The sequence below is a fragment of the Indicator indicator genome, chromosome 3 (assembly GCF_027791375.1).
Source record: "Indicator indicator isolate 239-I01 chromosome 3, UM_Iind_1.1, whole genome shotgun sequence".
Lineage (NCBI taxonomy): Eukaryota > Metazoa > Chordata > Aves > Piciformes > Indicatoridae > Indicator > Indicator indicator.
Genome location: NC_072012.1, coordinates 37,768,491 through 37,790,560, shown reverse-complemented (window position 1 = coordinate 37,790,560; position 22,070 = coordinate 37,768,491).

The following is a 22,070-nucleotide window of genomic DNA, read 5'->3' as shown; positions in this document are numbered from 1 at the left end:
TGAGCAAAAGCTCTGTTCTTCCACAACAAATTAATTCTGTTCTCCTTCACATTTTCTAGGTAGAAAATTCTTACTCTGCGATTTATTTAACACATTCACAATGACTGTCACCTCGATGCCAATCCTCACATCCTCCCGTCTCTACTTCTCTTTCCACATGCCTATTTCTCCAGCAGTAGTCTAACAAAACAGCAATTTGTTTTTTTCTTCTATCACCTTCCCTTCCTTTCCATATTCATGAAGCATATAAAATGCTTGTGCTCAATCCTGTTTCAACCTCCTTAGAACCACAGGCACCTCACATTTTTTCATTATTTCCTTCAGAAAATCTCATTTCCCCATCCCTGCTTGCTTTTGTTATCTTCCCATTCCCTTAGTTTCTTCACTTTCACAAAGTAAAACATTCTCTAGTGTTTCCCTTAGCCTCACTTGCCACTATTACATCTTCCTGTCTTTTTTCCTTCTCAATATAACTTTAAAACTACTGCATGAATTTCCATCCTTCTTCTTCTGCTGGCGTTTATCTTTTGCACTCAAACATAGCAACTCTTGAAATTTCTAGCATTTATAGTTATCCAGATCCCAGGAACTGGGCTCATTTTTTAGTTTTTTCAAACATGCCAATGTTTTTTCATGGCTAGGGGTTTTTACTTCTGAAGTTTTGGCTTCCTTGATACAGTCTTATCCTGATTTCTGTAACTATTGCTCTGGATGTCATTCAGAGAACATTTTCATGCTTTCTTTGGTGCTCTGCAGGGAATTATTTGGTCTTCTTTTCTCTTAAAACTTTACTCTGGTACAATCTCATCTATAAACACAGTGTCAACTACCATCTCTTTTTTGGATATTACACTTCTACTCCAATACTCCAAGACTCTTTTCAAATTGGTATCTCAGTCATTATAAATTCAGGCATCAGCTTAAGATCAACCTAGCCAAATTAGGGGGTTTATTACAAGCTAACCATGTCAGATCCTTCCTGAATCACTGTGTGCAGTGGAACTATCTACTCAGCATTTAAGGCACCTGTCCAAACATTATCTCCAACTCATATAATACTTAGCTCGTCAAATTCAGACAAGCCTTGCAGAATCTTACTGCACAATACTGTTTATATACAACCTTAACTAATATCCTTGTCCAAATGCTTATCATCTCAGGACTAGATTAAAACAAAATCTTGTTCTGTGGCTGGACAAACACAGCATCTAATCAGAGCGCTGCTGCAAAGAGCATTCTGCTGGTGCATCAGTCTGACTGTGAGAACTCTCTTCTGGCATCCCTCCACTCCTTTCTTCAGTAACTAATATACAAGCCACTTCATGTTCCCTTCCATAGACCACTCTCATCATTAATCTCATCTGGTACTGAACAGTCAACTTACAATTAGTCTGTAAGTTATGTTTCATTACCCCCTTGTTAATTTTCAGTCAAGCACTTCCACGCTTCCTCCCTTTACACTTCATGCTTTGGAAGAACTCTCTGCAACACCTGCAAAAAGTCACTCCACTGCCCTCCTTCAAATCTTGCTTGCTATGATAATCACCAAAAAAACGACACCACATAGGCTTCTCAGCAAAGCTGAGACCACCATCTATCCTCACAGATGATTTTCTTTCACTGTTCTTTGCAGTTCCCCATCTGTCTTTGCCTTTTATTTTATACTTCCACTCATAATTACTTATGACTAATTCTCATGGGGAGAGGGACAGACTTTTTATTTAGTTTGTTCAAAGGAATCTCTGGTTGAGAACTGTGGCTTTTCAGTATTACCATAATCAACAGTACCAGCAGGCACAGGACACTGGGAATCTAACAGTGGCTATCTACTAGAACCTGGGGAAGTCAGGACTCAAATTTGCACTGTCCCATTGTTACTATGGAGGAATCATAGGAGGCTGAACAAAACCAAGGGGGTCAGTTCAGTTATTTAAGCTGAAAATGTGACTTTACTCCACTGTGGACTACTTTGCTACCAATACATAAACATGTTCCCCAGCAAAATAATGGCTTTTTCTGCTTTACTATTTAAGTGTTTTATCAAAGACACTAATTAATTACATGAAAATGCTTTTTTTAATCATTGTTCTGAAACAATCAAAACACTGAATACAATTATATAACTTGTATGCCAATATAACTGCCCTATTACAGGTTTAAAACATAATACTGCATATTATATAGATGTAATATAAATTAATATAGTAACTGTACTTATAGATTAGACTGCCCTATATATCTTTGTATATTTCAGGTCTAAAAGGGATTCCGTATATATTGAGAAAACTGCCACTGTGTATGTTCACATGTTCCATATGAAGCCTCCTTCCATGGGGGTCCTCAATATGAAGCAGTTGTTAGTCAAAACATCATTTGACTTTCAAAAGCTAGCCATGCATACAGAGCTGTAGTGTTACTTTCATGTTCCTAGGAGGCCTATGAGTCTTTGGTTTCAACAGTAACAAAGGCTGTATCCATGATAATACACAAACCTTCCCTCCCAATGCTTTCCCACACTTACAGAGTATTTTACATCAAATCACTGCTGCTTCAAAACTAGCATGAAGTGCAACATGACCAGCCTGGTGGACGTAGGAAAGGCTGTGGATGTAGCCTACCTGGACTTCAGCAAGGCCTTTGACACCGATCCCCACAGCAAACTCCTGGCCAAGCTGGCAGCCTGTGGCTTGGACAGCAGCACTCTGTGCTGGATTAGCAACTGGCTGGAGGGCTGAGCCCAGAGAGTGGTGGTGAATGGTGCCACATCCAGCTGGCAGCCTGTCACTAGTGCTGTCCCCCAGGGATCAGTGCTGGGCCCCATCCTGTTCAATATCTTTATTGATGATCTGGATGAGGGGATTGAGTCCAGTCATCAGTAAATTTGCAGATGACACCAAGCTGGGAGCAGGTGTTGATCTGTTAGAAGGTAGAAGGGCTCTGCAGAGGGACCTTGACAGGCTGGACAGATGGGCAGAGTCCAACAGGATGGCATTCAACAAATCCAAGTGCTGGGTGCTGCACTTTGGCCACAACAACCCCATGCAGAGCTACAGGCTGGGGTCAGAGTGGCTGGAGAGCAGCCAGGTGGAAAGGGACCTGGGGGTACTGACTGACAGCCACCTGAACATGAGCCAGCAGTGTGCCCAGGTGGCCAAGAGAGCCAATGGCATCCTGGCCTGCATCAGGCATAGTGTGGCCAGCAGGAGCAGGGAGGTCATTGTACCTCTGTACACAGCACTGGTTAGGCCACACCTTGAGTACTGTGTCCAGTTCTGGGCCCCTCAGTTTAGGAAAGATGTTGAATTGCTGGAGCATGTCCAGAGAAGGGCAACGAGGCTGGTGGGAGGCCTTGAGCACAAGCCCTATGAGGAGAGGCTGAGGGAGCTGGGACTGTTTAGCCTGGAGAAGAGGAGGCTCAGGGGAGACCTCATTGCTGTCTGTAACTCCCTGAAGGGAGGTTGTAGCCAGGAGGGGGTTGGTCTCTTCTCCCAGGCAACCAGCACCAGAACAAGAGGACACAGTCTCAAGCTGTGCCAGGGGAGGTTTAGGCTGGAGGTGAGGAGAAAGTTCTTCACAGAGAGAGTGGCTGGACATTGGAATGGGCTGCCCAGGGAGGTGGTGGAGTCACCATCCCTGGAGGTGTTCAAGAGGGGATTGGACGTGGCACTTGGTGCCATGGTTTAGATAGTCATGAGGTTTAGGGTGACAGGTTGGACTCGATGATCTTTGAGGTCTCTTCCAGCCTTCTTGATTCTATGATTCTATGACTTGCTGCAGCATACTTCTCTACTGACTGTCTGCAATGCTGATGGGAAAATTCTGTTCTTTAGGTCTTCACCTGGACTTCTTGTCACACCATTCCTCTCAGGGCAATAGCTCAAGTACACTACAGGACTGAAGCTCTGTTTCTGTTCTGAGCTCTTACACTTAGCAAAAAATCTTTTTGATGTAATCTTTTCCTATATCCTCAGTACTGTCGTTTTGTACTCTATTGTGCCTACTTCTTCTAAGATATTTCTGACCTCTGGATTGATTTTTCTATCCATCCTTAATTAAGAAGTCTCTTAACTCATTTTACAGTCCTCATTCATCATGCTAACAATTTTTATCACTGGATAAACAAAGCTCTTATACTTGACTTAGTAGTAATTCCCTGTTGGGTCACTTGGTACTTTAAAGCCAGACCCTTCCTATATCCTCATCCACAGACCTACCAAAAAATCAGGGAACACCACAATCAAATGAATTATGTGTTTTGAGAAAAGTGGAAAAAAGCTGAATATGCATCAGCATGAGCAGAAATTCAAGGGCACTGCCTGTGCGGATCACAGCAACAAGTTCGTGGCTGCCAGCTCTTTAAATGTGCAGTTCAAGCCAATGAATGTTTCCAGTTGACTGAAATGCTTTCACTACAAGCCATTTACCACACTCAAAAAAAGAGGCAAACTCCTGCATCCAAAGATCTTGCTGATGTTGCTCTGAAAAGGGTTGGGCAGGAGTAGTCTTCTAGGTGAGGGCAGGGGCACAGGCAGCTGAGTGCTATGGACAGCCACACAGCCCCTTACCCCTGGGGCACAAGCCCATGGTCCCTGGACAAGCAGCAGAGGACTTGGCTGTTTGCAAACATGGCAGTTGTGTGACAGCGCAGGTCTGAGGTCCTGCCAGGATGGGAAGGTGGCAGACCTGGCCAGACACAAGCAACACAGTTCAGGCAAGGTACCAGGCAAGATCAGCCCTCAAAGCAGCTCCTGGAAGAAAGATGGGGTGCTTCTCATAGCTTTCCTACAAATCTGATCCCAGTCTACACTGCTTCATCATTTCAGAGTTGCATTGAACACCGTGAGGAGAAAGGAGCTGTGGAGCCTGTTGATGCGTTCAGGACCCTGAGGTGTTATGAGCGGGAAATAAAAATGATGAGATTTTCCACGAAGACTGGTGAGGTGTGAGGAAAGACAGGGCAATAAAAAGAAACATGAAAAAGAGATGTGAGGTTTGGTCTAAAGGTATGGGAACAGAAACTATGGAAAGCGTGAACCAAAAACATCAATGACATCAGCAGAATGGTGAGAGGAAGGCCACAATGCAGGCAAGGACAAGTGGGGAGAGCACAAACTAGAAGGCAGGCATGATAAAACTGGGTGGAGGTGAACAACAGGTGAGATTGAAAAACAGCCTCAATGCAGCTCAACAGACTGAGAGCCAACAGGGTGGTCAAGACTAAATCAAGGAGCAATGATTTGAGGCAGCAGCACTGTCTGTCACAGTTTATTTTTGCTTGCATCCTGTTTCCAGGAGATCATGTTTGTGTTTTTTTCTATCTCTAAATATGGTCGACATCCTCAGAGTGTAGCATTGGGAGAGACTGAAATCAGAGGTGCTGCTCACATGCCCCTCCACAGCAGAAGTGTATCCAGCCAACTGCAGAAACCTGGGCAACGGCCTGGTCCCATTTCAGCAAGATCTTACAGACACAGGTAAATTAAAATGGTGCCTTGAAAAAGTCTTTTTAGACAGCAAACCACAAAGACAGCAACTTCTATTGCTTGCAGAAAATTAATACTGGTAGCAGAGTACACAATACTCAGAAGGGTTTCTCTCCTGCTCACTTTGTAATCTGTACATTTGTTTTTTTATGTTTTCTACTTAGTCTGCAGACTTCTCAAAGAGGGCATATGACACAGCTGCTCTGAAGAGTGGCCTGCTGTCCTTCCCCTTGCATCGATGGAAGAAATGAGGGTGCCCTCTCCCACAACAACCCACTGAACACTAGAAAAGAGAAATTATTTGCTTGCTTGATTTTACCCCATTCCCTGCTAGCTCTGCATGTCACACTACACTTTTGAATGAAGAAAATGACAGTGCGTTCCCTGACACACAGCATGGGATAGCATTGGCTGCATGCAAATCACAGGAAAACTGAGGTGGGAGGCCAGTATTTAATTTTCATCCTCATGTCAAACATACTTGCCAGTCAGTACCACCCGGAGTTTTCAAATGCAGGTCAACTTAGATCAGTAGCTTGCCAGTGAAGAAGCGAAAGTGACATAAAATAAACAGAAAGCCTCCTGCTTTTCTGCCACCAGATCCTGTACTGTCAGTGACAATCACGCCCTGCTACTCAGCACCGGCACACAGCCCTCTCTCCTCTTTGCCAGAGCATGGCTTTTGAGTTTGTCACCTCCATTTGTTCACAGTTCTCTGAATCAACAGATGCTCCACCACACAACACACACTGTTAGTCATATCTGACCAGAGAGAAAATGAGCATCGAAATATAAACTGCAAAAGCAGTTCCCTTTAGCTGGTGAATTACCTTCCTCAAGAAAACCCACCAAATCAGACATTCAGGTTCTCCCAAGAAAGAGCTTCCCCTGCAGTAATACCTATTCCCAGCAATCACACTTTTAATCCTCTGCTCTCTTCTTAGAAATGCTCTGTTAGATTTCTAAGGAAATCTCTGTAAGATATTACTAGCTGCAAACACACAGAAATATGAGCAGTTCTAAATATGCACCAAAGGTTGCAGAGGGAAGAGCCTAGCAGTCAATGGAAACAGAAAACTTTTGAGTCATCAGTGAGAATGTAGTGGGAACAAACCCAAAATTAATCCAAACCAGGACCATTACTCTCTTCAAATTTGAAATGATAAACTCTTTTTCCTCTAGCTCTTACTTTCTAAACTATACCAATACAATCAGCTTACGTGGCTTTTAGGATAATGCCATCCTCCCCAAATTTCAACCTTCATAAACTTGATTTTTCATGTGATCTTTTTTTGCAGCAAAAGGTAGATTTCACCAACATGTAGAAAACAGGATATTTCCACCGAGTGATGCTGCATCCTGAATGAACAGACTAATGTCAAAATTTTGTCAAGTAACAGTAGGCAGCACTTAACAAGGAATGCAACACATGATATCAACTACAAGACACGAAGGGTCACAAATACTAGACAGGGTATGCAACCTGTTTTGCTTGTTTTAAAAGAAATAAAAACAATGTTATTAAAACCAAATTCCTAACTGGGACCAAAAAAAAAAAATGTCTTAGAGGAAACAGGATCTCAATTTCAAGTCCCAAAGTGAAATGTTGTTATGTAAAGGATATACTGCAGGAATATTGTCTTGTAATGAGTCAACACTAAGTATGTAAATAATAAATGAAGGAAACCTTCAAAATGGCTGCCCTCAGGTTCTGAAAGAAAAATACTTTTTTTGTCAAATGACTATAGTTGCACAGTTTACTTGATTTTAATAGTAGAAATCAAAACACAAAAAACCAGAAGAACAAATCAGAGAGGATAACATCATACATGTATCTTCTATACATAGGTGTAAATGTTTATCGATTTTAATACAAAAAAAGTTAAGCTAATCATTTCACAGGTATATACTAAAAACCAAAGAACTAAGCAATTTAACGTAGATTAAAGATTTCTATCCATTGGCTAATTCTTTTTTTTCTGCCATAGTTCCAAGGTCAAGCTTTTCTTTTCTTTTCAGCAGATAATGGGATGGCTGAAGGATTGCTACATTCTCTCACCACTTGTAGAAACACTCATGCTTCACTGCAGTGCAGATGGAGCTATGAAGAGTAATTAACTTCCAGAAAGCTCTCCTTTGAATTACTGAGGTCTGCAAAACCTAACAGTAGCTCCTTGATAAATATGGGAAATATATTCTATGAAACTAAATATTGTGCCTTATGGGATACACCAGCTGACAGACAACAAAAAGTAACAGTATAAAAGTTTCACCAAATCTCACACAGAATGTATTTCTCTCTTCAAGCACAAGGATTATCTAAAGTAAAAGAACTGTGGGCATACAGCTTTAAAAATAAAGAACAGAATTTATCCATTATAGTATTAAATATAAATGTATTTAGTGCTCTCTAAAGAGGAAAGGATTAAGTAAAACAATCTTCAACTTAAAAGAGTGGAATTGGCCATATTCCATCTCTTCACCCTGTATTCAGTGTACTTTCTGGCAAAAAGCATGTAAAAGGTTTTGTGCCTACCAGATTCAGTAATGCCCTATGGTAACCTGACAACAAAGAAGGAGAGGAATCTTCTGGACAATTCAATTACGATGTTACCAGGGTGCTTCTAGAGTACTGATATGTTACCACGTCTTAAAGAGCTGGCAATCTTTTCAGATAGGAGCACTGAATTTGCTAGATGTCTCTTACCAAAGTCTTCCTCTCATTTCCTAACATAAACCTAAACTTCTGCTGTGCTGCACAAAACACTGGACACAAAGTAGTGGCATTTAAATGATCCATGCAAGCTTATAAACCATGAATAGGGTTTGAAACATATATATATATATATATATATATTTAATCTACAGGCTCTTATTCAGCCAGAGAGCTACAGCTTCTATTAACTTCAGAAGGACTTCAAAGCTGTTGAAGTGTGGGAAATGTTTTTCTGCTTAGTAATTAGTTATGTTTTGTCACAGAGACCTACAAAGACATCTCCTGTCTCCATAAGAACAAGGTAAGATACCAACAAAAGTACTTGTTGCTTTTAAAAGAAACAGTATGACTTTAACTGAGGTTACCAAGGTGAGCACAAAAGTACTTGTCACTGACACCTATCTAATGCTGGAGGGAGGATAGGAAGACCAGATAACACAGCAACCAGAGACAAAGTGGAGAAAATAAGTGGCTTCTATGACTCCCTAATGCTACACAAAGTGCACTCTGGGATGTTTCTACACTGTTCATTTAAAATTAATGCATTAAAAACCTATCTAGACATATAGCAGTATAAAGAGCTCTGTGGTAGCCTTTGCCCTTCAACCAAAAAGGTCACTTTGATGGGTTTTCCTATAAAAATTCAGGCTCCTATCATTCTTCAGAAAAAAAGAAGAAAAAGAAATATTAAAAAAAAAAAGAGAAATTCTTGCTGCATCTCCAATTCTTGTGGTTCTGTATTCACTGCTTACTTTGGCCTATGCATGGTACTACAACACACACTACTTACGTAACGTGTAACTACATACATCACATTCTCCATGTCCTTTCCAACTTCTCTTCACTCACCACATCAAGCTTCACTTAGACACCAACCAACCCTGTACTGGGGGCAGTGCTGGTGAAGGAAGGTAAGTGGTAGGGCTTCTGATCAAACCTATGGTGCCCAAGGTTGGCACCCAAACCTTGAGGTTTATTGGAAGTTGCTTCTAGAAGAAAGGGCTTCTGCTCCACATCACCCAGCTGGATGAGGAAAAGAGATGAGTTGTCCTGAGTGCTGACATCCAGAAGTTTCAATGCAATTCTCCTGAGCTTATTAAAATACAGTTTTAAAAGACAACCAAATAGCATTTTGTACAAGCAGAATAAGACCTATCCTGGACTGCTTCAGCACTCAAAATTGCCACTGACAGCAACAGACACCCACAGTATCTCCACCAAAGCTCTTCCCAGAATGTTCATCGCAATGGAGATGCAAGAATCAACAATACTTAAAACACTAGACAGGATCAAGGGGTTAGCACTACAATTTCTCTTCAAAATTCATCTTTAAGAGTTGAAGAAATGCTTGCATAAAAGTATGAAAAGCTTTTCAAAGTGCCCCAGCTTTGGCTTTGTGACTTACTGAAGCAACTTTTATTCTCAAATTCTCCTTTTTACTGACACAAACATCTAGATTTGAGACCCTCAGTTAGATTCCTAACTTCTCAGTCTCTGCTCCTTTTCCCTGTAGATCTGAAAAGGAAGAGATTTTATCTTTTAAAGGCTAATTTTTAAAAATCAATTCATACTGTCTAGTTTTTATCAACAGGGGCAGCTTTGAAGATTCATTATCTAATCCCATGTGACTAAACCAGTCCAGCTCCAAATCACAAAGGATGTATCCTTACCTGAAATAGTAATAAAAGTATTATTGGTAGGCAAGAAAATAAATTGTATTAAGACTTCTACAGTACATTTATGAAATACAGAAACTGAGGCTCTAATTCCTGTATGCAGCCAGATTCACAGGGGAATTTACAGAGTAATATTATTCATTAATAGTTATTGGTATAATTCCCTCATTATGATGATCAAGGAAGCTTTAAAACACTCATCTGGAAAGAGGTAACAATCATTTGGGCCTTGATCCAGCAAAGCACTTAAAAGTGTTAATTTTCATCATGAAAATAATCAACTGGATTTGAATAGGATTGGCATGCTTAGGTCAAGATAATCTTGGCTTTCTTAAATCTATAAAGGGAAAATCAAATAGAAGCATTATAAGAGTAATACAAGAAATCCTGCCAGAATTTTGCCTCAGTATTAAACCATTATCACACATTCTCCAATTAGCTGCATTCTTCTGGGAGACTACCAAGTAAAATGAAGAACTTTTATAGGAATTACTTTGGGGAAAATAAATCCATTGCAAACCAAAGTACACTAAAACCCAATATATAAAAAATAGACTGATGATCACGAATTCTATATCTGGTAGTAAAGCCAAAGTTCAAGCATCTTAACCTGAACCAAAACCAGGTCTTCCACACCTGATTTTGAAATGTGTTTTCTTCCTTATATTCTTCAATAAGCTCTGATCTGTTTTATCTCACCTGATGCAGAGAAGCTGCTTCTAAGGCTGTGAGCTTGTCACAGCTTGTCAAGACCTCTAAAAGCTATCTACCCATCTGCTTAAAAGAAGTTCTACACCTCTTCAGAGTCTCCTATGGAAATTTGTTCTCTTTTGACCACATTGAAAATTTGAAACAAACAAACAAACAAAAAAACCACAAAAAAACCCCACCCATGGTATTCAGCCTGAAACGTAGACAAGGCCTTTTGGAAGTATGTATCTTCCCTCGATTTTCCATCAACTATGAAAACAGTAGGGGTTTGGTTTTCTAATATAATTTAAACTTGATTTAGCTGTGGCAGAATGAATTCTGAAGAACCCAAATAAACCGATCATCTGCAATTTTTGACAACATGAACAATTTGATCATTTTGATCAACAGACATCAATTTCTGTCTGTTCATTCTGCAACATCTGATCATGCTCTCTCCTTTTACTTATTTTTGTTCTTATTTCCGAGCAACATTATTCTCTATGTGTGTATAAATACATATATTATATATATATAATATTATATATATATATGTATATAAAGTATTTCATTTTATGTATAGAGGTCAGTAAATTCATCACCAGCATCCAGTAATAGAACCTCTACCCTACACCTCTTGGCTGTCACTCGTCCTAAGACAGAAACTTCTACTTCTAAATGAATTCAGCACATCTGAGGAATGAAACATAAGATCAGGAGTTTCACATGAATCACATTTCACATGCTCTGTCCATATTCCAGATGCTTTTATAATATGAGTTATGAAATTCTCAGTGCAGGTTCCTACTTCCCATCTCCTCTCCCTGAGCAGCCAGTGAACACTAGGTTCTACTCCAGTGCACACAGCATTCAGAGAGACGCCCCTTTCCCATCTCTCCATCCACTGCCAATTTATATAACACACATTTTTAATCAGCTTTCATAACTACCTTCATGCTTAGATTGCTAGTGTTTCTGAAGTAATTTTGACAGGTTTCAACATTACATTCTTACAACCTTTAATATCAAATCATACTACCTCCCTCTGCCTGCATGGACCACACAAAACAACCAGAACAAAAAGCCATCATATTCAGAAGCCAAGAAACTAGTAAAATATTGAATGGCCATTTTATTGTTTACATGTTACATGACATTTCAACTCTATTAAATATGGCTCACCACTAGAAAATATGATTGAAAATATCATTAACTGTATTAAAACAAATCACATTTGGGTTACTGAAAAGCCAGTGCACTGCTAGTGGAACATAAATGGATTGCCTGACTCATTCGGGCTGAAGGTTAATCTTAGAGGTTTCAGAAGCCAAATGGAATAAAAAAATCAAAAAATCCTTACACCACCACTGAAAAACGTATTAATTAATTATGTGCACTTCTACATAGCTCCTAAATCTGAGGCAAATGTTTTACAAAGAAAAACAATGTGATGGTCTAGATTATAAAGTTTATCTATGTGCCATGTGACACAGGATAGTACAGGGATACTCAGCTATCTCTGGATAGCAGAGCTGTGTCCAGCTGCTGGGAAAGAGCAGTACCTGACATGGTCCTAGCACTGCAGTTATTCATAACAGTTCTTCCTGCATCTGCACTGGTGGCACAAACATCAGACATCTCTAACACACCATGGTACTGCACAGGCTGGCTCATACAATGCAAACTGAAACCCAGCAGAGACAGATAGCAAGAACAGAGCGTGGAACAGATGTCATGAAAGTCAAGCACTGCAGCAATTAGATAAGATGTAGGATTTTTTGTGTTTTGTTATGTTGGTATTATATCCCATATTCCAGCTATGTCCTGATTTGAGATATGAACTGAATGAAAACTCCACTGCCTTTTCTTCTCATCATCTCCAGGTGCACCAGTTTCCTTTCAAATGAGGGCTGGAAAGAAGCTATGTTGTATTTAAGATCCTTTAACATAAAAGGCTAGTAGATGATGGTTATTGGAGGGTGCACACATACCAAGATGAAGATTTTGGGGTGTACCACAGATGGTATGAATACTGCAGGCATCCAGAGCTTAGCTTCTTCTATTCCAATATCCTGTTTAAGAGAAGTAAGCAGGAGACTAAAGCAAAAAATATTTGGATTTTTTTCATCAGTAACTTTGTCCTCAAGCTTTTCTAATCTTAAACTCTTAAAGAAACATATCCCTCTTATCTGCATTATTTGAAAGATTAAGTGGAATTTTATATGCTGATGGTCAACTTCTGTGGATCACACTGTAGTTCTCCACTATAGCTTCCTTGGAAATATTTCATCTGCAAAACGAATTGTACTAATCAACTAATTACTTTGTAAAATAATTACCCTGTGTGTCAACACATTTCTGCAAAATGTCCACCTGTTCATATCTTTGAAGGTATCTTCTAACCTATTCCATACTTTATAAAACTCAAGTCATAGACTCACAGAATCACAGAATTCAGATTTTAGAATCACAGAAATATTTCAGTTGGAAAAGATCTCTAAGATTATGGAATCCAACCATCAGCCTAAGACCACCATGACCATTAAACCATGTCCCAGAGTGTCATGTCCACATGTTTCTTGAACACCTCCAGAGATGGTGACTCCACCACCTCCCTGAGCAGCCTATTCCAGTGCCTGACCACTTTTTCAGTAAAGAATGTTTTCCTAATATCCAATCTAAATGTCCTGGTACAATTTTAGGACATTTTCTCTCATCACGTGATACTAGGGAAAAGACCCCCACCTCACTACAACCTCCTTTCAGGTAGTTGTAGAGAGCAAGAAAAACTTCCCCCCAGGTCCCTCTTCTCCAGACTAAACAATCCCAGTTCTCTCAGCCACTCCTCAAAAGATTTGTTCTCTAGACCCTTTGCCAGTTTTGTTGCCATTCTCTGGACACACTCCAGCAATTCAGTGTCTTTCCTGTAGTGAGGGGCCTAAAAACTATGTTTACTTTTTATTGTACACCAATCAAATGGTATTCCTGAGTTGTTCTCTGCAATGACTGCTACTGACAGCAGCACAAATTAATCTTCTCAATGTATCTTTCCTTCCACTTAATAGTGCTCAAATTTGCCTTCATGTTGCCAAATCATGTACCTTTGATTTTTGCTCCTAGGTCATCTTCTTTGCTATGTTTCTTCAAATTTCATTCAAAATATTCCTGTATTGTTTAAAGCTACTTCCTGTTTAGGTGTAATACCATCTCTTCTGTGTTCCACATTTTATCACAAGCCATTGGCTGAGCTGGGGACTCATGACAAGAAGAGCAGGGCAGTGGCAGTCATGCCTCCCTGCACTGGGAACCCAAATCACCGACTGCCTGTCAGAAGCCAAATTTAACAAACTACAGCACTCTGAAAGGCTGTGGTGTTCACATTATTTGATTTTTGTCTTCCACTTTGCTTTGTTCTGATTAGTTTGATACCCAAGGTCATTCAAGACTTCATTAAAGCAAGACTTCTGAACTAATTTTTGCTTTTAGAAATTATCTATAGTGCTCAAATCCTTTTGCCACAATACAGTACAGAAAATACATTGATATTAATGAAAATAACAAATTATCAGCTCTCAGAATCATGTAAATATTTAAGTTCATTGTGACTCCATGTTGAATTTAATTTCTTTTTGTAATGGTCTTCTGAAGTGACATGCTCATAACTGCTAATCTGTTCAAAGATCAGAGAAAAAGATTTCTGAAGCTGCAAGTCAGACTACTGTCAGAGAACAAAACCAAAAAATAGTTCACAGTTAATAATTCTAAAGAATTAAGTAAAATAGCCTTAGTTGCATTAAGTAATGTACAAAGACTCTCAATTTCTCACTCATTCTCAGTTCAGAGACACCTTATCTCTAAAACTGTCTATCTGGTGAATTCAGTAATTACATCTCGTCAAAACTGAGATATGAATGGTGAAATATAAAAAAAAAATAATGAGTTGTCCTGCAACCAACAGATGTAATGAAACTATTTCCCACAGACTCAGGTCCTACTTCTCTCACACCCTTGAACCAAAATATTTTCAGCTTCTTTCCCACCACATTTACTTTCTGACATTTCTTCTGGGCAGGAGACAGCACCTGCTGTGCTTAGCCTGGAGGTATGTGTGTGTTGAATGCTGCCAAGGAGAATAAATGACATCTTTCTACTCAGTAGGGCACTGATTTGGGTTTTTCCTCTTAACTGAGCTATGGCCATAATGAAACTTGCAAGAACTTAATTATCTTCAAAACTCAGAGAAGACTTCCTTCCCTGCTAGATCAGCAGTTCAAAACCTGATGCAGAGGACTGATAGGAAGTGATTGCAAAATCCTTGTTTCCATAGGAAACAGTAAAATGTTACACCAAATTAAAGCTCCATTACATTAGTGGTACTGGCAACACAAGGTCCATGAAAATTTACTACATTTACTGAAGTACATAAGTGACTGGCACAATATAGTTAACTAGACATTAAAATTGTATTTTTAATATGTATTTTGAATTTTGTATGTGCTCTACACATTAGAGGTTTGATGCATATGTGCATGTGCATGTAAATAATATATAAAGCACGAAATAAAAGCCCAAAAGTCTTAGAATTGTATCATTTACTTTTAAACTGCAGACCCTCATCAAAACAGAACCCAACCTAAATGGGCAACAAGATACTTCTGATCCTCACAAATTTCCAAGGCTCAGCAGTTTGAGTATGAGCTGATGACAGCTGCTGCCACAGCTATTCAGTAATGAGTCTCTTCTGTCTTCAATTTTATCACGAATGTAAACAAGCTTTAGTTTTATTCTGTATTGAAAGAGGCCAAACAGGATTCGTGTCTCACCCACTCCTCTTAATGTCTCTTCCATGCCTCTTCCATGTCCCTTCCATGTCCCCTCCCCAAGGGTGGGCTGGCTTTGACATGAATCACAAGTATTTGAAATTCTGCTCTTAAGAATACAGAGTTGCTTAAATATTTTCTTCCTAAAACCCACATGACTTTTTATTCCTTTCTTAGTTGTACCTCTGAGGAATAACTAGCCAAGGGTTTTGTTTGAGTGCTTTGAACAGATAACTCACCTTGTTTGCTTCACTTTCCTCCCAGTCACAGAAAACCCCTGAACAACCCTCTGAGACCCTTCTGGTCTCTGTGCTATTTGTGGAGAATTTCCACATTCCCCTTCTCAGCCTCACTCTGAGAAGACATCATTCAGAGTTGAGCTGCTTGTTTAAGCATATATGACCATAAAGTCATAAAGTCATACACAGTGTGATTGCTTCTGTCACAATTTCCCAGATGCAGTTTGGCTATTACATGCAAATGCCTCTTACAAAATGAATATACAAAGCTAAACGAAAACTCCCTGTCAAAACAGGTTGTGATAAAGATGCCACTCACAGAACTGACACAGACATATTCACAGCCTGCACAAACATCAATCATTTTGAAAGTATGATTTTCCATTGTTCTATAAAACAAGGGGAGGAGAGCTCAGAAACACACAGGTGGCATCCCACATCTTAAATATGATCCTCAAAACAATTTTTGTGAGAACTGGTTATCAGGAGGAAAGACAAATAAAGCTGAATATCCTTAATTTTTCTGGTTTCCTTTCATTTTTAAATGTAAGATCAAATTCTTTATTAACTTCAGTATGTGGTGTGCCTATAGAAAAATATTTTAAACTAGAATAATATTTTCATCTTCAAGCTCTGTCATGATGTAGCTGATGGGCTTGTCACTGTCAGTGCTTCATGCCTTCCATTTTTACACAGAAGATCACTCACTGCTTATTAGGCACCTCTTTGCTAGGGTTAGGAACAGGCTGGTAGGAAACCATAAGAACTGTGAGATGGAGATGCAGTGAAAGAGAAGGCACCTTGAGTCATCTTTGCCTTGTTTGGGCAAGTCTGCTGGTGGGAGGGGCATGATAGATCCTGCCTAAAATCCTGTTTCTAAAGCCAGATTAATAAGCATTGGAAGTCAGTGGAAGCAATTACTCCAGAAGAGAGGAAACAGTGAGAAAGAAAAATGAGCTCAGTATGGGAAAGTGGAGAATGAAACAAAAAGTCCTAACAGAGAAATAAAGATAGGAAACACTTATACTATCTATATCAGTTTGCATCCCACAGCAGTATATATACATCACCTTGCACAATTCATACTTTGAATATCTACTTTCGAGAGAGCTCTAGATACAATTTAAGTTTCAAAATGAAGTTCTCTCTACTAAAAACAAACTGTCCTTACAGGCCACTGCCCCTCATGCTGCTGCAGAGACAAGACAACATCTAAAAACATTTCTTTGGCCAAGCAGATTTACTTTGTCATTACTCAGATGAAAAAAGTGTCCAGGCCTCCAGAAATGCTCTGCAGTTAGCCTCTGGTGATAATAGACTCAAATCTATCAAGAATATCAGATGACCCAACTAACACAAGTCATACCTACAGCTGTGGAAATCACCTTTCTGGACCATTAACTACCCCATAGTTGCCCTCCTGGGAGAACAGCCAACCTGGCTGCTGCCAAAACAGACGCACTACTTTCCCAGCAGCTGACAATCATCAGTTCTTCCCACCAGAAGACTGCAGAGCAAAGAGAGTATGGCCTTTCTCCTGCCCATAACTGATGTGCATCCAGAAGATGAACTCATATCATTATTCAAACCACTAACAGATTTTTCTGTGTTACTTCAGCAGTAGCACAGTGATTCCTGATCTAATTTGCAGAAGTAATCACTGGAATCTTAATGTTTTGGCATTTGCAGTACTCTGTACTTACAGGGAGATGTCAAAGTTTAGAAGAGTAGCCAACATACATTGCATATTAGCCAAGTACTCTACAGGAGATTATCGACAATCTCTGAGGCTTATTCTGGCTTATTCTTGTACCTACAAGAGTATCTAAAGCAGGTAGCAGTCAGAAGAGACCAATATAATTGCTTGTGTACATGACTGTATTTACCTTTACACCTGTGTAGACACGTAGATATATGTTGATGACAGAAAAAGGAGACAATGGACAGTTAGCAAAACCTGCTGTTTAACTTACTGTGATTCAGGATTCACAGAGCACATGTAACTTGGTAATTGGTTATAACAAGTCTGCAAAATCAGGCAGGCACTAGTGAATCATTTGTAATTCATATTTGGATCAAATTTCTACCCAACTCTCAGTTATAAAGAAATATGTTTCTGCTATTCTTTTACAGTCTTAGAATGGTAGTATCTTGCAGAATTTGCATGAAATCTTATTTATAAAGTGGACAGCCATATCCCCAAAAGCTCTGAAAAAAAACTCATCATGGACCAGGAAACAGCTAAAAGTGCACTTCCAGTGCAGAGCTAAATAGGATAATTATATACTAATATATAAGTATCCTTATAACTAATATGTAAGTTGTGCTTTTGCATTTACTATAATTAGGACCAGTACATGAAGTTAGTGAAGTCATTACCAGTATTCTGCCTTTAGTCCCTGAATTAACACCACAAAAGGATGTTTGAGACCAAAGAAAGATTTCTAGAGAAGTTACATAGTTGCATTTCTGAAACTTGCCTCAGGCAAAACCTAAAGAACTTCAGCCTATCTGATTTATCCAAAAGAAAACTAAGATGAAACAGCAAATTCCACAAATGCCAGCAGAAAATAACAGATTTCATTATACCTATAATGTTTAAGTGTTTTTAAAATATATTTTAACACAGGGTGGGACTCATCCAGCCTACATTAAAGGAATTTTTAGTGCAAACATGAATCTCTTATCTCTTCATTTGGAGTCCCTTTTCAGTTAATGAGCATTTCTGCTTATGTATTTGCACTCCAATAGTGGAAGCATAAAAAACCAGAGCATCTTACTGAGATGTCTTTAAAGAAACCCATGCTGTTCAAATTAATGTCTGTACTATGGTTTACATTGTCTCAGAGTTGCTTTTGTGTCTTAAAATCTATGAATAACTACTGCCTTGTACTGCTTTGGAAGTAAGCAATTTTTTGGCAGTTAGTCACTTATTTAATGAACAACACACACTGCTCTTGATGCAAAGTGAAAAGTCACATATCTGAGACAGTATAGTCCTATGAGGCCATTTTGGTACACTGTTCTCATCCATATGAATCTCTTATTTACTTATGAAAGCTGTCAGCACATCGAAAAAGTGGCTTAATATCTTGCCTTGATTCAAATACACCTACGATGTAAGTGGCAGACTCATCCTTCTGCAAGCCAGATGTCCACTACTTGACACCAGCATCAATGCCAGCAGATGGCTGACCAAACATCTGGATAATCTTCCTCCTACAGGCCTTGCCTAAGGATTAAGTGCTGAAATGAACAAAAGTTCTGAGCATTTGCAAGGATTCCACTCCTAACCTGCAATAAATTGCGCTGCTCATGCAACAAGTACTTTTTCGGAAAAAATATAAGCTCAATTTTCCCATTGAAGGGCTATGGGTTACTTCAAGCACAGTGACTTGTCTCTGTCATGCCAGTTACTGTGTTTCCTCCAAGGATACTGGCTTTTGTGAACTAGCAAAGGTTTCTCTGCAAGCCCTCAACCCTCAGTATTTGCTACTGATTCTATTCAATGCTTTGCAGTATCTATGCATATGCTTCCATATTGTCATTAGCAAAGCCAAAACATTTCACCACCAGTGGAAGTAGCACTCAGGAGGTGCCTTTCATTTTAACCCCAAGGGGAGGGTAACAACACTGAGACATGTTAAGAAACTGCAGTGGCAACCTTAGTAAAATATGCATGTAGCTGCAAACTCTAACTTTAAAAAAAAAAAAAACACATAATTAATTCTTGAAGGCACACAGTGCTTCCTACCTCACAGTAAAATGAGTTGAAGACAGAAATATACTTGAATGTGGTAATGTTAGCTGGACACACCTTTTCTTTTCATAATCTCCATTGTGTCAATCACCAGAGGAAACTGCAAACATGAATGAAATTTTCTGAACAGAAAAATGGCAACATAAATTACCTGGGCTATCGCAATGTATCAGAGTATAAACCAATAGCACAAACTCTGCAAATCTGCAGAAGTTTTAATACATACTGTTGTGCACAGTGCTATTGCTTGGGGAAAAAAAACAACTGTTTGTTTTCTTTTAGAACCAAAAATCTCAAAAGCATAATTAACTACCCTGCTAGGAAAGATGGTACATATACAAAAGAGCTCACAGCTGAAGATCTTTCATGAAGAAAAAAAGAATGCTATACATTTATATTTCTGCTTGCACTGGCTGCTCTCTGAAGAGGAGCAGATCACTCCAATAATGCAGCTCAAGTATAAGAATGTGGAGCAGCAGGAGCTGAGGCAGTTGAGTAATTAATCTCTCTTGAGAGGAGTAAGACACGATTGCACTCTGTACTGGCTGGCACAAACTCTTCAACAATCTACTATGCAGAAAACAGACTGGCCTTTGTACTTTGTTTATGCCTTTACCAAGGACATCGCTCTTAAAATACTTCAGTGATTCGAAAATAATGCCCCCAATATAAAAGGCAGCTGCATAGCTGTATAAATTAATGCATAATAAGCAGAATGTATCCCATCAAGGCTTAAACCAGGAAAATGTTGATTGAACTGTTTCTGCTCATCCAAACATATTCAAATTGAATTCTGCAAGATTGCTGAGAAGTATTTAGTCTGAAGCAAAAGTTACATCTAAACACAGAACCAACTCTTTTACACTTGAGGGCATCGCAATGCTTAATTTTCATGTGAAGAGACTGCACTGCATCACAGAAATACAACTATATATGAGAAGTACTAGTATATGCTACATAGCATATATCTGGATATTTAGTTAGCTACAGCATACTTACAGCTTTGTTAGATGAGATGCTGCAGCTTATGCAGCAATTAAGACAACAGCATTACTCACGCTGAATACTCACTGAACTAATATACTTGCCTCTCAACTTCATCTTCAAACAAAATGCTTGCTCATATCTCAGAAGCATTTCTCTGAGTCAGACTGTATGAGAGGCACACAATAAGCGCCTTGTACTATCACCTGCAGCCAAATGGTGTCCTAAGTGCTGAGTCCTACCAGAGAGCACTTCTCTGATGCAGCTCAGCATGGCTCAGAATCCCTCCCAGTCCTGAAGACATGAACAACTGGCAGATCCTACACCAGGCTGTCTAATACCATGAGGTCAGAGAGTAAAACAGAGCCCGCAATGTCACATTACAGCTGTGCTGCCTTTCCCAATGTCTGTCTGACACTTTTCTTGACAGGCCCTGCTCCCTCTCCACATCCCAGGTGCCCAGGACAGAATTGTGCAGGAGACAGAAAGCTTACTCCCAGCTGCTTTCTTTCCCAGGGAAAAGTACTGGATGAGGAATGGCACATAAGACATTGCCTGATGCGCAGGCTTGCTGCAGCTGCACAGATCAGGAGCACTACCTGATGGATTCAGAGGCAGGTGCCTTGTCCCAGCAGGAGAATAAACACTGCTAACTGCCACTGCAGGGAACTGCACTTCCACCTCTCACTCCGCTGTACTCCGTTTTGTCTTTATTTCAGCTGAAGAATAAACATAACAGTCATCTTTGCTTATGGTAACTATAAATTAGAAACAGCAGAAGACTTTGGCTATTATGAATGAAGACAAAAAGCATCAGGTATGTCCTACTAGTCCCAGGATCATGAGCTCATTTGTACAGAACAATAAGCAGAGTCATGGTCATTCTTTAATAAGAGAACAACAATGTGTGCCATGCCAAATAAGGGTTTATTGGTAAGGAAAGCATGACAGCATGCACGCAGAAAACTGAGCACAAGAAAAAATGCAACAAAGGTGGATAAAATCTCCCTCAAATGGCAAAGGTGCATTAGAGCAATTCGATGGACCTTGTCTCAGATACAAAACAGGTTTCAGAAATGAAAAATCTGTCTCATGGACACTTGTCTCATGGGGAAAAAGACATAGTAAAGTACATTTTTAAGTGCAGGGGACAGAACTGCTATGAAAGTCTGCTTGAAGCAGCATGCATTGCTACAGGCTCGAGAAGCACACTGTTCTTCCACATTGCCAAATAAGCTCCATCAGATCTGGCTGACAAGAAGATTCACTTGTAAATCAAAATAAAAGATTAAGCAGTTTCTGTAAGGACCAGAAATATTACAGTCCGGTATAATACTAAGCATAGTGCCAATATTATCCTGTACTTAGTAGATGATTTCTGAATAGTCAATGAAAATTCAGATCAGGTCCTATGCTTCTCCGCAACATATACAAAAAGCTTATTTCATGTGGCTTTCATGATAGATACAGCCTCAGAAGTACAAACTAGCCCAACCTTCAAACAGGCACTGATGGATATACACATCAAATAACAATTCAAAGCAGGAAAGTAGCTGAACCAAAAATTTTGCCAGTAGACCTAATGCTAAAATGGTATATTTTAATATAGCTAACATTTAGAAACCAATCACACTGATGAGGTCAAAAGCACAGCACTGCTTCTGTGTATTACTTCAGCCTAAGCTTCCAAATTAACACTGTT